The sequence below is a fragment of the Amblyomma americanum genome, chromosome 9, assembly GCF_052857255.1.
Source record: "Amblyomma americanum isolate KBUSLIRL-KWMA chromosome 9, ASM5285725v1, whole genome shotgun sequence".
Lineage (NCBI taxonomy): Eukaryota > Metazoa > Arthropoda > Arachnida > Ixodida > Ixodidae > Amblyomma > Amblyomma americanum.
In genome coordinates this window covers 18,350,585-18,367,496 of record NC_135505.1, presented here as the reverse complement: position 1 = coordinate 18,367,496, position 16,912 = coordinate 18,350,585, and the positions used below count along the sequence as shown (strand labels likewise).

The 16,912-nt window shown below is 44.3% G+C and overlaps 1 pseudogene; it reads right to left on the bottom strand.

Moving 5' to 3' along the window:
• The window catches only part of LOC144105192 (uncharacterized), a 125,435-nt pseudogene that overhangs the window by 64,252 nt on the left and 44,271 nt on the right, over positions 1–16,912 (bottom strand).

Here is a 16,912-nt window from a genome sequence, read left to right as displayed (position 1 = left end):
CGTGCTCTAATACCTCTGTGTACGTTAACCCTCCCCAGTGGTCTTACCCGTGCAGAGGAGGTTGCGCTTCGGGGGATACGGGTCGCGGTTGCCCCAACTCCAGCTGTGACACGCAAGTGGCCGGATTTTAAAGATTTATATCCCCGCCCGGGGTGTCCAGTCTGCAAGAACAAAGACTGCGAGGCGGATATTCACCACCTGTTGTGGGACTGCCCGGCGCTGAAGCCGACGAGAATTCGGCACCTGCCATGGTGTCAGTGGGACTCTCACCGGAAAAACCGGATTCATATATTGCATGGACACAGGGTCCATATCATCCTTCACTTCTTGATTTCTTCAGATCAGCTCAACTTTTTTCATTTATTTAAGCATATTACTCATCTTTCACTTCATAGTTTTTATGCCCTGAGGTAAAGCATCGCTTCAGAAAAAAAACTTTTGCTTTATAGTGTGCGTCAACTGTAGAATCTGCGAGATAGTCACTATCCTCTGTTTTCCTTTAATGCAAGCTGAATAATGAGTACAACAATTTTATTTATTCTCAAGCCTCTCAAGATGCAATTCATTCATAGAGACCCACATATGCCTCACAAAAAAAGACATCCGAGAATGTAACTTTGCGGCCTGAAACAATATGGAGACTTGTTGGCAGTATTCTTGCAGAATAACTTTAGAGTAATTTTCTGTATAATAAAAAGCTGTTGAACCAGCTGGTCTTCCATATATAATGGGGAAACAGTGCAACATCAAACTTACAAAGAAAATAAAACAGGACATAATACAGCGCTGACAACTCAATCAGTCATAAAGGTACGGAGTGGATTCTAAGAGAAAGTAAGCGTTGCAGGGGGCGGCAGTAGGTTAGGTGGGCGGATGAGATTAAGAAGTTTGCAGGCAAAGGGTGGATGCAGCTGGCAAAGGATAGGGTTAATTGGAGAGACATGGGAGAGGCCTTTGCCCTGCAGTGGGTGTAGTAAGTCTGGGGATGATGATGATGATGATGAAACCTTTCTGCCAGCTAAGCGAACAAAAACAACTCTTTTTCCTTAGAGGCTCAAAGGCCCATGCAGAGCAAGCGGTAGACTGAATAAACTTCATTGCACAAATATCCATGTGCGCCAAGACTTCAAACCTGAAAATAGAAACGGTTCTCGGGTAAACTGGCAGAAAGGTTTACTGCAAACTTGTCCTTTAAAAAACCTCAACAGGTCACCTCCAAAAGCTGTTGCTGAGGGTTTCAGGCAGAACACTCCCAGGTTCCCAAATGCTTGTTTTCTGAGGCACTTGCTGGGCTTGTAGGTGTCACTTATTAGGAGACAAATAGTCATGAATTAGCTGCAGCTTGCAAAAAAAGAGCTGCCCCGTACATTTGGCAGTTGTCGCTCACTGCAAAAGAAACAGCTAATATTGGTAAAAGCATAAGTAACTTACGCATGGAGGTAGATGTCTTATAGGCTTTGTAAGCACAGGTGTAACGCTGACCAGCAGTGGATTGGACGTCTTTTTGCTGCATTGCAAGGGATGTAGATGTGTCCCATGATCAGCCGATTTGTGTTGTTACTGGCTGAAACGGTCATCCAATGACACAAAAACTCCGGAACCAGAGAAAAACGAAAAAAATGTGTTTGTTAGTGTGCAGCCATCACTAAATTTTTTGTTCTGCAATCAGCAATTAAGGGCAGAAGGGGAACTTAAAGAAGTACAGACACCTAATTTTGGTGGCATGTTTTCTTTACAAAAATGCGGAAGAACACTACTACGCATGAATCATCATGTGATATTTGCCTACGACAAATAAATAATTTATAATCAAATTTTTTCCTGTCATTTTTAGGTTTAAACATCTTAACGATGGCAGTCACGTCAAAGAGTGCTTTTGTGTCAGAATCAAACGTCCACATAATCGCCGCTTCATCGTTTTATTTTACTGCAGCGCTGAAGTCAGCCTTCGTCAAGAGCCACAATGACAACGAACGTGAAAGCAGATACTATATTGCAGTTTTTTCATGTCTCACATGATCTGTAAGCACAAGTTGACGTCACAGTCCTCATTTGGCTGTTGAAACCGAAACAGCACGAGAAAGAAATGAGACTTTATATCATTTACTGGTCATAGGATAATACCAGGTGGTAATCCATGTATAATTATACTTTATGCATCATTACAAATAAGAAAACAAGCACCCCACTTTAGGTGTCTACTCCATTAAAAAAATTTGTATTAATTAAGCCAAAATTACGAAGTCTTCAGAGAACATCCATTTTTACATGCTGATTCCAAATACATATTTCAATTGTATGTAAAACAAGTCCGTGCACACATATCAATACATTAAGTAACTTTTTGCCGAGAGCTTTCGGGATGTTTTTTGGCAGAAAACTTGCTAAAATGTGTTGTTCATTTCATTTCACAAACAATGCAATGAGGGTAAAACTATTATTCTGACTATTACAGAAGCGGAGGTATAGGCAGGATGATAATTTTACTCTTATTGCATTCCTTCATTTCGCAAGAAAGCAATGAAACACATTTTAACAAGTTCCCTGCAGCAAAACTTTTTGAAAGCCCTCAGCCAAAAATTGCATGAAATATTACAGTAGTTCACGAGAACTTGTTTCATATAAAATTAATTTATATGTTTGGAACACGCATGCTTGTTTCCTGAAGATTTTAGAACTGTGATTTCATCAATAAATTTTTCCCTGACCCTCTTCGCCCCTTAAGATGGGCTCGTGATGGGCACGCTATCCTTAAGTTAATTGGAAAATGCATTTACTCTCCGGTGTTCCCAAGTATCAAGCACTTGCAAGTTGAGGGCGGGCCATTTATGTTACTACTTGCCGTCTGATCTGTGCTATGTGAATTATATGTAAGCAGATGTTAAAGCACCCTGGAACTTTGATTCCATTTTTTATGCTTCCGTCCCTAATTATACAAAGTGCCCAACTATCTTGCATAATTTGTACATTTACGTATGTTCAACTCAACAGTATTAGGATTATTTCATAGCAGTAATGAAATACTCAAATAAGTAACGAGGTCGAGGATTGAAGAAGTTATTTTTGTATGAGTACAAACTGCGCGAACAAGAAGGGACGTAAGGCACACAAAAGGACAGACAAAGCACAGACTTTCAACTGGCTTGACGACTGAAAACATCAACAGAATTTTACAGGACATTCAGAGCAGGTTTGTAACACGATCATGCCCTTCTAAAAACTCTATCTCTTGTGTCGATAGCAATAACGAGGGTGAGCTAACGCAGTCGACACCCCTTTTAGCAATCAGGAACGCTTCGATAACCTCCCTTTCAGTTTTGCGGCGTGCATTAGAGAGGAAAGCGGTTTTGTCCAGGTAAGGAATGCAGTTGCGGCTTTCACAGCTTTTGCAATGCAAAGGCAGATTGCTGCCTGTGCCGGTGTGCATCGACCTTTTATGCTCCAGGGCTCGCTGACTGAAGCACCGGCCAGTTTGGCCGATGTAAATCCGCCTGCAAGATAGAAGTATCTGGTAGATAACCTCGGAGACACACCTGGTGAACTTGGTCTGATGTTTTTCCTTGCACGAGCTGCGTTCTGTTCTTGTTCCTTTCTTTTCTTCTGAGAGCAGGGGACATACTTTTTTCAGCTTACAAGGCACCGGAAACACGACACCTATTCCGTATTTACCTGCCACCTTCTTGATGCTGCAGACAAGGCAGAAGGGCAGACAAACAGGACATGATGCTACGCTTCATTAACTTAGAATGAGCACTTTTATAAGGTAAGAGAATTTTGTTAGACCTAGGGCTGTAAGACTAGCAGACATGAACATCAGAAAGATTCAATTTTACATCTAGAAACTGGATGCTGTTCTCTTGTCACTTCATGAGTAAAACGGAGTCCTTGCCCCTCAGAATAGAAAGTGGCGAGAATGCTAGCAACAGCATTGTCTAGATAAAGCTTAGAACAGTTATCTAATATCACATGATAATTGTCAACATAATGAAACACATGTAACACCGGTTCCGTGCTTCACACCGGCTCTGATTGTCCTGTAAAATTCTGCTGATGTTTTCAATCGTCGAGCCCTATGACGATAGTGTTTTTATTGTTATGTTCGATGGCCTTATAAACCATGTATTTTCTCAAACAGAATCACTTGGAAGTCTGCGCTTTGTCTTTCCTTTTGTGTGCCTTAAGTTCCGTCTTGTTCGCGCAGTTTATACTCATTCTCTTCATTATAAACCAACTAGCCCGCCAGAACGTCTTTCTTCAGTATAATTTTCTACAATGACATTAGAATCACTGCAGGCCTTAGAAGACACAGGGAATTTTCACTACAGTTCACCGAAGTAAGACACCCTGCAAACTGTGCACAAGAAATAATTTTGTGGCAGTGATATTATCTGACACTGATTCCACGTAGAGCGGTGATTTCATTCTAATGTGGGGAACACTAATGTTCACAATGAAAGCAGCTGCTTCCAAGGTTCTCCTTCATAAAATGCACACATGCTCTGATGTGCATAAGATAAAGAAATTTCTCGAGAGCTGCTGCTACCGCCATGCTGGCCAGCTGCTTCACTCGCGCCGTGTGTGTTAACTCCAGTCTGAAGCTCATTTGAGCAGTGTCTCGGTTTGGCTTCTTAAACTCAGCCATAAGCCAAGCTTCATGAACCCCGAGGCTATGGGAGTCTTGACCACAAGGAGTCAAACTCTAAGCCTGCATTAAATATAACACTAAGATAAACAAAAATGCCGAAAGAATAAACTTAAATCACTCACCAAGGTGCGCCCAATAGTACCATGTTGCAAGTCGACCCCGTTATCGTCAACAGCAGACAGCCTTTTTTTCACACTGCTTCCATACTTCTGCCGGTTCTCAACAACTCTGTCCGATGCAAACTTACATCGCTCATTTTTATACCTGTGGCGAATCATCATGATCCACGAAGCCTTGAATGTAATAAACGTGCAAACATGTGCAACTGATATTTTTTGCTAATGCATACGTCTCCCTTTTATAAAAATTGTGGGGTTAAACTTACAAAAGCAACATATATAGGAATAAGTTGGACCACCTGGTGTTCTCTATAAAGTAGTACAGCGGCGAAAGTTTTGCTTATATGTTTCCTTCTTTCAAATGATGCGTTAGACATTAGTATACATGGATCACCCTGCAACTGCTGAGTAATTATTAATTTAGTTTCTATTTTTATGCCATTTCTGTTTCGACAATTGAATGTTGGTGACTTGTAAGAAGTGTGTATATCACTCAAGATCAAGCGGAAAGAATGAACAGCACAGAGAAGGAGGGACATTACATATGCTACTTGAAACTGTTTATAGATTCCAGAAGTGGCTGATTATATAACTTTGAGGCGAGGATGGAGGGAAGGGAGAGCAAGAAAAACAAGTATATAAGCATGTGGCAGAACATGAGTAATGCTAAGTACACGTCAATCATGAATTTCTTGAAACATACTGAACTGATTTTCAATTTTTGTATAATCAATGATGGAGTGCCAACAGAGGATCTCCCGATTTTTCTGGTAGAGCCGCACAATAGTGCGGCTCTACCAGATCACGTGCACTGGTGCGTCTTCCTTACTTCCGCTTACAGTACTAACACCTTGAGGCCTTGCTTAACTTATTTTCTGTTCATACTTCCCGCAGTCCTGACTGACGCGGCAAATGTGAATCTGTACCGTTTTCAACGATATTTCCTCTAAGGCGCTGTCACTGATACTTCAGTCCAACTGGCCGTATACACTTTCCCACACAACACAATTCTATAAATGAACCTTGCAACACACTTCACGAAAGTTTTTGCATGCTTCATTTGACAATCTGTTTTCTCTGTACTAGCAGATTCAATCATGCGGCGGGTGCAGTGATAAGAGAGTTTTCAGTTAGGGAGTAATTACTCATCGACATACACCCGAGCGCAGCCATACGGCTACAAAGGAAAGCTATTCAGCTTTCCTCGACCAGGGCGAATTTTTCTTTAACTACGAAGTTTCTGAGAAAGCTGTATCCTTTGAAGCCGTATGGCTGCGCTCGGTTGAATGCCAATGTGTAATTACTCCCTTATTACAAATCTACTCCACCTTCAGGGATACCCAAAACATTTGACCAAGAGAGTTTGCACGGAGCAGAAAAGACCATAGGAACTTTGTACCAATGGATAGCAACCGGCTTCAGATCATGAGCAACTCTGTGGGAGTGAGCATCAATCTTTTTCAGTATCTCCTCAGCGACTGAGCTTAAACAAAGAAGGCAAGCCTGCCTGGCTTAGCTTTTGAATCTGTCCATCAAAGCCTTCCTGCGCTCTATGACTACACAGAGTGCAGAAAATCTTTGACAGATTCAAAAGCTAACCCAGCAGAATTTCCTTCTTTGGTTAAGGAGAGTCGCTGAGAGTTACTGTTCATAACCTTATTAATTAAATACTGTGTTTTTCCTGGTCCCCAAAATTTCGCACATCACTGTCACATGAACAAAAATGGCCAATACAGAGAAAACAGAATGTCAAAAGAGAATGCACACCCTTTTGAGAAATGCGCTAAGGGCGTTGTTTACAAATTTTACCGAACAACATTTCTGGCAATTAGATGTCTACTTGTACTTGAAACGGAAGAATGCTGCCCTGCCATCAGCTTGTATCACATTAGAACAAATCACCTAAAACTTGCATCGCAAAATACTCACATGCCCACTACCACATGTATGAGCTAGGTGTGGGTAGCGCTGCACAAGTGAACATCCTACTTTCTCAAAAAACTTTTTCGAAGGGTACCCACAAAATATGATTCCCAATAAAATAAATGAGCAATAGAGCATACGTATTAAAATTCTGAAAGGCTAACGAAAGACAACGCCATCATGCTTACATTGTGTGCTTTAGCAACTCTTGGTACACAGCATCAAAAATTATTCTTGTTGCATAGGAACCAATGGGGCTGTCTTGTCCTTCATGCAAAAAGCTGAAATCCGGGAGGGGAAAACTTTTCCCATCGTCATCTTCTTGGCTAAAGAGAGGCGATTGGTATATCTTAGTTTCAAAAAAGAAAGCCCCCCCCCCACCCCCCCCCCCCCACCTGGACAAAAAAGTTCTCCGAACTGAGAACTAAATCTATGCAAAACATACAGGGAAAAATAATGAAACACTTTGTCAGCAATTGCATCAAGGCTAGAAAAACAGTTATGCTTTCGTGCTAGAGACTTAGGCTACCCAATGGCCCATTAACTGAATATAGTAGAATCGTGAACTCAAAACAGATTTCACACCAATGAAGATTCTGGAATGCCAGTGTTCAAAATGTTCTGTGCAAATGTTGATAAGATATTCACAGTAGAATGGTGTGAAAAACAATATGGTGAGGAGAGGGAATTAAGTTCTTGGCACGCATAACGCATTCTACCATACTGTAACAGCACGAAAGATGACATACCAAGAAAGAGGGAAGATAGCACAGCGCAGGCTAATAACTGAATCTTTTTTTTGAAATAAATGTTTTATAGGCTCCAGCTGAAAAACTGCACAAGCAATGAAAAAGATGACAATGAAAATGTTTAAACGAATATCGGTGTAATCACTAAGTGAACACTGCAGGAAAAACGCAGTCAGAGGCGGTGAGTTATGCCTTGCAAGAACAGATTGCAGGGCTGTACTCTATATTTATGCAGGTTCACTAAAGCCTTTGCCATTCACAGTTCTCCCGTCTACCAGGATAGAAAATTCTTTTATCACTTCAAGTGACACTTGGTTCCGACTTCTGTACAGTATCCGTGCGGTTTTCAAATCTGGTCGACAACCCCTTGGTCCGTCAATGCGTGACCTGATTAGCTAGCTAGGCAGTTTGCCCTGAGAATGCAGGTGTTCTTTCAGGTGTGTACTTACACCACACCCAGTTTATCCTGTGCATGTCTTGTCACAGCCACGAAGAATTTCATACACTACCCCTTCCCTGCATGGCAAAAAAGCCACTTTGTGACGAATACTGCGTCTGCTCCTCGTGTCGTCATCTGTATTGCTCAGCCGCTTGCCAACCGCTGGACATATCCTCTTTGAGCTTATCTTCTTGCCATCGCACATGTTCACGGGGTTTCACATCACTTAACAAGATTGGCAATAGGTATGAGGTTCAGGTCGTTTTCAAAACAAAAGATAAGGTGAACAAGATAAGTCCAGCAGTCAAGCAACTGAGGAATTTGGATGACAGCAGGAGCGAATGCAGTATTCGTCATGAAGGGGCTTTGCCATACACAAAAGGGGTAGTGTATAAAATTCGCCTTTACTGTGGTAAAACGTACATAGGGAAAACTGGGCGTAGTGTAATAGACGCCTGAAAAACCACCTGATTTCCTTGGGCACACTGCCTTGCTCTAATCATGGTCTGCGATGCTGGGACTGCAGGGGTTGTCAATATGATTTGAAAGGCACGCGTATACACAGAAGTCAAAGCCAAGTGTCACTTGAAGTGGTAGAAGCGTTTTTTATCCTGGAAGACGGGGAAACATGTATGGCAAAGGTTACATTGAACCTGCATAAGAATGAGTGCGCAGCCCTGAAATCTGTGCTTGCAAGGCATGATTGATTGACGGAGACTGTGCGTTTTGCCTGCCATCTTGGCACTTTGCGTTTGCTTGAAGGGCTGGGACAAATACAAATGTCACACTGGCATAAGTTTAAACCATTTTATTGTAATCTTTTTAACTTCTTGAAGTGTTTGTTGCATATCCTCTTTTCCATGTGCAGCCTTTATATAAAAACAGTTCTTCCTTAAAGGATTCAGTTCAGTTATTAGCACTGCATTGTTTTGCATCTTGCTTGGTCTGATATTTTCAGTGTTGTTAGAACATGACAATTCAAACCAACTGCCCAGATTTTTGTCCTCCGGACGATGAGATAGTGAGAGCTTCATACATCCAATTGTAGTAGGAGGCTCTTCATGGCTTGCATTATCTAAAAAAAAGCTTTCGCTTCAGCTTCTAAGGGAAATGAATAGCAATTTTCACTGTTGCTGCCACCCCTCACTTTTCCCTAGTCCTCGCCAATGCATATAAATTTCTGAAATACTGCTTAGAAACCCAATTATGTGGGCCTTTCTAAAATGAAATCAATAAGTTCATAACCCAAACAGGTCAAAGTATAAATGTCTGCTTCGCAGACCAAAAAAAAAACTTTCCGCTGCTAAATAATTTTATGCTAAAGCAGATATTTCCTCTCTATTTTAATGCACCACCATATCAAGCAACCCTGATTTACCTCTTTGTTAAGATGAAGCTGACAGGCTCTTCCGAATACAACCCTGCACGGCTAAGTCCGATTGATATCATAGGGATAGGGCTAGGAGCCATTGATGTCAAAGTGCTGGGTGCACTTGATGTACCTGCCTTAAAAGTATATTCAAAGAACAGGAGTTACTGACTTTAATTCTGGCTTATGCCAAAGTGGTGCAGTTAATGTAGGAGTAAAATACGTGCAAAAGGAAATAAGTGCCGATCATAATGCTGCATGCATCCAGAGTTCCGTCTGCTTGCTTCCAGTTCGACCGACCAACACACTAAAAGATGAAATATGTAAGAGACATTAGGACAAGATTTTGTTTGGGCATGCCACACTGTCATCCAGAAAATGACTATGTATGGTAATGTACTATTCAGGACCACACTTCTCCAATTTTCCTGCAAGCGAACTTGCTTTTTTTCACACTTCCTTGCCTTTCATCATTCTTGGTTCTTTAGTTCTATAGCTTTGTGCATTGCTTTGGTAAAGGCACTACTGGTCATTCTAAACGTCCCTTCTATTGCACAGTGCAGCAAAAAATAGCAAGAACAACATACAGTAATACACATCCTCTGTTGGGATCCATGTGCCAGTAAGCTGCTCCACAACCCGAACAGCAGCCTTGTCAGGGACTTCATCAGCATCATCCATGAGGTCAACATACTCATTAAAATCTCTGTCTAGGAACTGTGCAGAATGCAAAAACAGGACTGACAATAAATACTTATAAAATAACCAAGATGCAAAAGTCGCCACAATTCCTATGTTTTTGCTCCAAACTACACCAGCAGACCGATTTAAAAAAAAATGCAGAGCTCATTTGAAAGCTGGATTTTTCAGCTTTGAACCCATAGAGGTGCTTCATTGATGTCAACTGCTTATTGAAATAGAACAAAACAAAAGAACAAAAGAGTTTGGTAGCTGCACAGTCCAACATTTTCATACACATAATATTTATCATTGCAAGTTGGTGAGATTAGGCTGAATTTCTAGGGTGCCTAACTCATCATCAGAATTAATCTGTACTTATGGCTAACAAGCACTCTACTGAGTGACACGTACCTCACATTTCTTTTCCATAGTTGAGCAACATATGTGAAGTGCACGTTCTGACCTCAATAACACTGCAAATGTGCAACACGAGTGCTCCCTGAAGGGGAGTGCAAAATGAATCAATGCACCTGCCAACCACATGTTTGCAAAGTGAAGGAAAAGGGGAGAATTTGGCTGCTGCAGAGTGGCAGGCATCCTTCTACCCTATGCAGCCACAAACATTTTCCATCAGTGTGTAGGCCTGGTGTGTTGGAAAATGCAGTGCACTACTGAAAAAAATGCCATTCCTTTCGCTTTTCGGGCTCTTCAACATCACCAAGGTGCACACCTCCACATGTAGAACAGCCCAAAAAGCAAACAAGAGATTGGTACTTTTTTAAACTTGTGAAATGAGAAATAGTGGAAAGTATGCAAAAATAATATACAAGCAAAATAGAAACAGCGTCCCTGTGCATTATTGCCGAACTTAGTCGAAGACAAGTCACAGCAGTAGCATGCGGAACACCCAGGCACCACTTTTTTTTTTTTTAGAGAAGGGGCTCACTCATTCCCCTTGGTAAGACATTTATGGGAAAACCAAAAAAATCCCCGTTTTTCTACAAAGGCAGTTTAAGAAACGCATTACGCAAATCAAACCGCCCCTCCCCTTCCCCCTCGATTTTCACCTGCAATCTCGAAAGCTAGCTACAAATCTGCCCCTGAAAGCACCGATTGTTAATTTTTTCCAGGCAGCGAAGCCCCACCATGAGCAGGTGTAGGGCAGTTGCTGCGTGCGCAGAAATCTGCACGGCAAATATATTACCTAGCACCTTCTTTGTACGGATGTGACAGTAATTAAGCTTGCAACAGGCTCCTTTGCCAATACAACTCAATAATCAACACGATGGTGCGAAGCACTCGCTGTTGAATTTTCATTTCAGGTATTTTTGAGGAGCAATTCCTGAGAATATTTAGCCTACCGAGCATATAGTCTTGCTCCCGCCGACCATCTACCCTTCTTCTGTGGACCTTTGAAGGTAACATGAATAAATAAGTAAATAAGGTTCTCGGACATTACTATAAATACTCAAACACCCACTTCAGGACGCAGTAAGTGCTTTCAAAGACAATGTCATGATGTCACAGTTAATCCCCTTGAAGCTAGCTGAGCAAGGGGAGTGCTAGTCACAACAGCGTAACAATAATTGCAGCAGGGTCTCTTTTAAAGGGACATTTGCCAGAACATTTTTTAATTGCAAGGGTTAATTTATCTCCAAAAATTCTCCGCGTACACTTCAAGTGCGCGATTACATATATAATTTTATACTTGCAGTTTACGCGGGGTCGTAAAGACTTGCGCATTGGCGTGCATGGTTTCGTTTTGTTTGATGGCGTCTTTGGGCCCTACCCCATGCGGCCCCGAGTTGAGGGCGGGTTGAGACAAATGGGGCGCAAATTATGACATCTGGCTTTTCAACGTGGATCGCCCTATTTCGGTGAGCCAGGTGTCAGCAGTTGCGGCCCAACTTGTCCCAATCCGGCCGCAACTCAAAGCAGCATGGGGTTAGGCCCAAAGACGCAAACAAACAAAATGAAACCATGCCCGCCAGTGCGAAGTATTTGCGACTGCAGGAAACGGCACACATGAAATTTCAATGGAAAGCAAGAACAGTCCCTGCGAGATGATGCGCATGCTTACTGTGGTGCCCTTGCGCCTGTTATATTATCAGCGAACAATCAGCGAACAATGCGCCGGAAAAGAAGCAAGCGCGCCTGCCATCTTGGGTTCCTTCCCCTTTCTTCGTGATCGGTTGTGTGTGTACAATCAGCTTCCATCCTGACTAACGTTATGTCAATTGAACCTCTGCGCAATGAGAAAGCAACAAACAGCGTGCAAAACGCGTTTACTGGTGGTTTTGAAAACCCTTGATGAATATACAAACAGAAGCGCATCAATGAATTATCAGCTAATACATTACGCGTTGAAAAGTTAAAGCGGCCGACGGCAACATGAACTTCTCCAGCCAGGAGACCGCAGGCACTGATGGCGGCTTTCAAACCTCTTAGACTACGCTCAGCCAGCTTCAACTTTCTCCGAGAGCCATCGTCGCCTACCCGCAACAAACAAACCGTACCTTCGTCGCACGCCACCTTGAGCTCCGAAGCAACTGCACATTTGAGCTGCAGCGTACCAACCGCGCTTGCTGAGTAACGTCCGGGCAGCGTGATACTGTCTATACGCCGTCAGAATTCGAACTCGGCGCGGAGTGGCGCCAGCATCAACGTTATCCTAGAAGACCGCCACAGCTGAAAAAAAACGACTTGGCCGCATGCGACCTTTCTTACAGCTTTCATTCTAGTGCACAAAAAGCGCACGTCTGCCGAGTTATCCATCTCTGTAAGCTATCAATAAGGACTGTTTTTTTTTGAAACTATGGCCACTTCGGTAGAAGCACGCGTGAATGAACACGCGTAGGAGCGGCGGCTGGCGTCTGCTAGTGACCTGAAGCAGACGACGCTGCACCCAGTCATCGCAAGCGGTGAGCAATTGCTTTCAGCTCCTGCATTTTCCACTAAAATGCTAAATGTTATTTGATGTTCTTATTTAAGCCTTTATTTCATGAAAAAGAAGGCAACTTACCGATAGTGGCGAAATACAATGTGGACGAGAAACGTACATATTTAAGATGCACAAAAACTGAGTGGTTCTATAGTTCTGAATTCGGCTTGTATCGTGCCTTGCATGGAGATAGCGCTGGCAGTGCCTTGGCGTGACCGCATGATTGTAACTTGAGATATTAACGGCATGCCCAGCAAGACTGTAAGCATCGTAAGATTCGTGCAGCAAGCCCCGGGCCGTTCTTGCGGTAACTTCAAGGCGTACCGTCGGCGGTAAGTATCATTTCTCGTCGAAATTTACCCCATCACACTTCGACACGCAGAGTACATCACTCGCGGCGATCAAATCCCTCATGAAGGGCGCATCTCCTACTCGTTTTTTTAATACAGAGGCATATTGTAACGTGCTTCCACAGAACCTCGACGGAAGAAGCAGAAGATGAAGGACTGATCCGCGGAGAAAGAGGAAGAAAAAGAGAGAGCTGAAGGACGCTGCTAGGCTTCCTGCTTTCATCCTGCTTCGACCGGTCCCCTCTTTGAATAAACCCCCGTGCGTGCAAAGCACGTAACAGGTTGGTGAGAGGTGCCGGGTATCGACCACGGAGCATTCCATCTACCGAAGGAGCCGTAGACTCGCAGGCTTCCCACCACTGCCATCGGACATGCCTGGAGACGACAATGCTGAGCAACCCGGGCTATCCACAGCGAACAACTGGCCACATTATCGAGAGCCCCGCACATTTTTTGGAAAACCTGAAGAGGACGTTGACGAGTGGCTGAAACACTACGAGCGGGTGAGCAAATACAATCGATGGAACGCTGCTACTAAACTGGCTAACGTTGTGTTTTTCCTTGCCGCCACTGCCCTTGACTGGTTCGACAATCATGAGGATACACTGAGTTCATGGGCTACATTTACGACCGAGATAAAGAAAAATTTTGGGGATGAATCGGCAAAGAAGAAGCGTGCGGAACAGACATTGCTTCACCGCGCGCAAGTACCCGGAGAAACTTGCACGGCATACATCGAAGCCATCTTAAAGTTATGCAAGCTAGTTAACTCCAGAATGCTTGAAGAAGACAAAGTCGGCCACCTTCTAAAAGGAATTGCGGAAGATGTTTACAATTTCCTGATTAGCAAAGAGAGCCTGAGCACCACCGCTGACGTTATAGAACATTGCAGAACATTTGAAGCTCTTAAGCTGCGTCGAATCACCCCTAAATTCGGAAGATTGGCCAATGTCACCTCTATAGCCAGTGTTGAAGCCAGTCCTCCAAATTCTATGGCTGATATGATTCGAGAGATTGTGCGCGAGGAATTGTCCAGATCCCGGGATACCTTCTGCCACACACAATATCTGCGGCACAGTTCTGCACCGGAGGAAGATGTTGCCGCCCTGTCGACTCCGTGGGCTCCACCCAACGGCACTTTGCCCATGGACGATCGGAACATTGCCCAACGTTATCGCCACCAGCCGACAGAAAGGAGGCCCACCTACCCAGAAGACGTGGTTCGTCAGCAGCGAGATCCTGGCTTCAGCCAACGTCGCGACTTTGTTCGCCAGGACTCTTATGGCGGTCGCTGGCGCTCTCAACCTTTGTGCTACCGGTGTGGCATTGCAGGGCATATCGCTAAATATTGCCGCCGTCGTTTCCCAACTTCTCAAGACTGCCAACCCCCGGCGAATACTTACGGGCAACTGCACACCGCGCAGCAGAGACCCCCAACGTCCGCTTGGGACCCGTACCGTCCGAGCAATTTGCGGAGTTCATCACCCGCATCTGACCGCAGTGTGACGCCGCCACCTCAGCGCCAACGGCGGTCACCTTCTCCTCGACGTCGTGCATCCCCTCCGCCTCCGGGAAACTAGGAGGCGCGGCCGATGGAGGTGAGGCCGCCGGCGAGTCGATGACGTCCAATCTACCTCTGCCCGTGTTTATGTTGAAGAACAAACTGGAAGTGTTTATTGATGGTGTGAAAACAATGGCTCTTGTGGACACTGGTGCTACCGTATCCGTTATGAGTTTGAGGTTTAAGAATCGTTTAGGTAGGAAAGTGATGTTTAGTGGTGACCGTGCAGCGTTATTCCGTGGTGTCGGTGGTGAACCTTTGGTTCCACTTGGTGTGTGTGCTTCGGATGTTGTTATTGGTGGTCTAACGTTTAGAACAGAATTCGCAGTGCTACCACGGTCAACGCATGATGTGATTCTTGGGATTGATTTTCTGCAAGAGTGTGGTGCAACTTTAGACTGTCGTACGGGAGAAGTTGCTTTGAATTCTTCGTTACTTTCAGCTCTTGTGGATAACTCGACACCGGATTTTGGAGCATTTGCGGTGGAAGAAGATACTATTGTACCAGCTTTCTCTGCAGCATTCGTGCGGGTTTCCTCTATTCACAATCAGTGCGAATCTTTTGAAGCTGTGGTAGAGCCTACGACACTCGCCTGCTCTAAGAAGAGTATCGTCGTGCCTCGTTGCGTCGTTCCCGTGGTGAGAGGCCGTACCGAGCTGTGGACAGTGAACCACTCTGAAGAGCCAGCTGTGTTGCCCCGGGGCCTCAAACTCGCCCGTTTCGAGGAAGGTGTGTCAGGTTTCGTCGCGGCGTTAACCAACTCTGTCAGTGAGCAGCACGTGAAAAGAGATATGGAGACCCAAGTTAAGGCTATGATTAATCAGGCTCTTTCCCCAACCGAGCGTCGCACTCTAGTGGAACTCCTTTTGAAACACGTGTTCGTGTTCGACTTTGCCAAAGACGATTCAACACCACCGCCTACCAGTCGTATTCATCACACGATCAACACCGGCTCCGCACCTCCTATACGCCAGAAGCCCTATCGAGTCTCAGCCACTGAACGTAAGTTAATAGGTGACCAAGTTCAAGAGATGCTAAAGCGAGGCATAATTCGAGAATCCTCCAGTCCTTGGGCGGCTCCAGTTATCCTTGTTAAGAAAAAAGATGGAACATGGAGGTTCTGTGTTGACTACCGTCGCTTAAATACGGCCACGAAGAAGGACGTCTACCCGCTTCCACGTATAGATGACGCAATTGATTGTCTGCACTCCGCTTCATACTTTTCTTCTATTGATTTGAGATCCGGCTACTGGCAAATCCCCGTGCACGCTGCAGATAGGGAAAAAACGGCATTCATTACACCAGACGGACTTTACGAGTTCAACGTTATGCCTTTCGGATTATGTAATGCACCTGCAACATTCGAGCGGTTCATGGATACAATCCTGCGTGGCCTCAAGTGGCAAATTTGTTTATGTTATCTGGACGACGTTGTAATTTTTGGCAAAACGTTTAGTGAGCACAACCGCCGTCTGGATATTGTGCTTGATTGCATGGAACGAGCTGGCCTTATCCTCAATTCCAAGAAATGTCATTTTGGGAACCGTGAAACAATTGTTCTTGGTCATTTAGTTGATAAAGAAGGTGTTCGACCAGATCCAAAGAAAATTGAAGCTGTCAAAAGTTTTACGGTGCCTCAATCAGTGAAAGAGCTGCAGAGTTTTTTAGGGCTCTGCTCGTACTTTCGACGCTTTATAGCTAGGTTTGCGGACATCGCTTACCCACTCACGTGTTTGCTGCATAAAGATGCACCGTTCAATTGGACCAGCGAATGTGACGCAGCTTTCCGGCATCTGAAATTTCTTTTGACCTCGGGCCCCATCCTACGCCACTTCTGCCCATCTGCACCAATTGAAGTGCACACTGATGCAAGTGGTATCGGTATCGGCGCTGTACTTATACAACGCCATGGTCACGATCAGCACGTGGTAGCATATGCCAGCCGTTCGTTGAGTAAGAGCGAAAGAAATTACACGGTTACTGAGCAAGAATGTCTCGCCGTTGTTTTCGCTGTACAGCGCTTCCGCTCCTATCTGTACGGGGAATGCTTTCACCGTCGTGACCGACCATCACTCGCTTTGCTGGTTAGTGAGTCTTCGTGACCCCTGTGGCCGGCTTGCTCGATGGGCTTTGC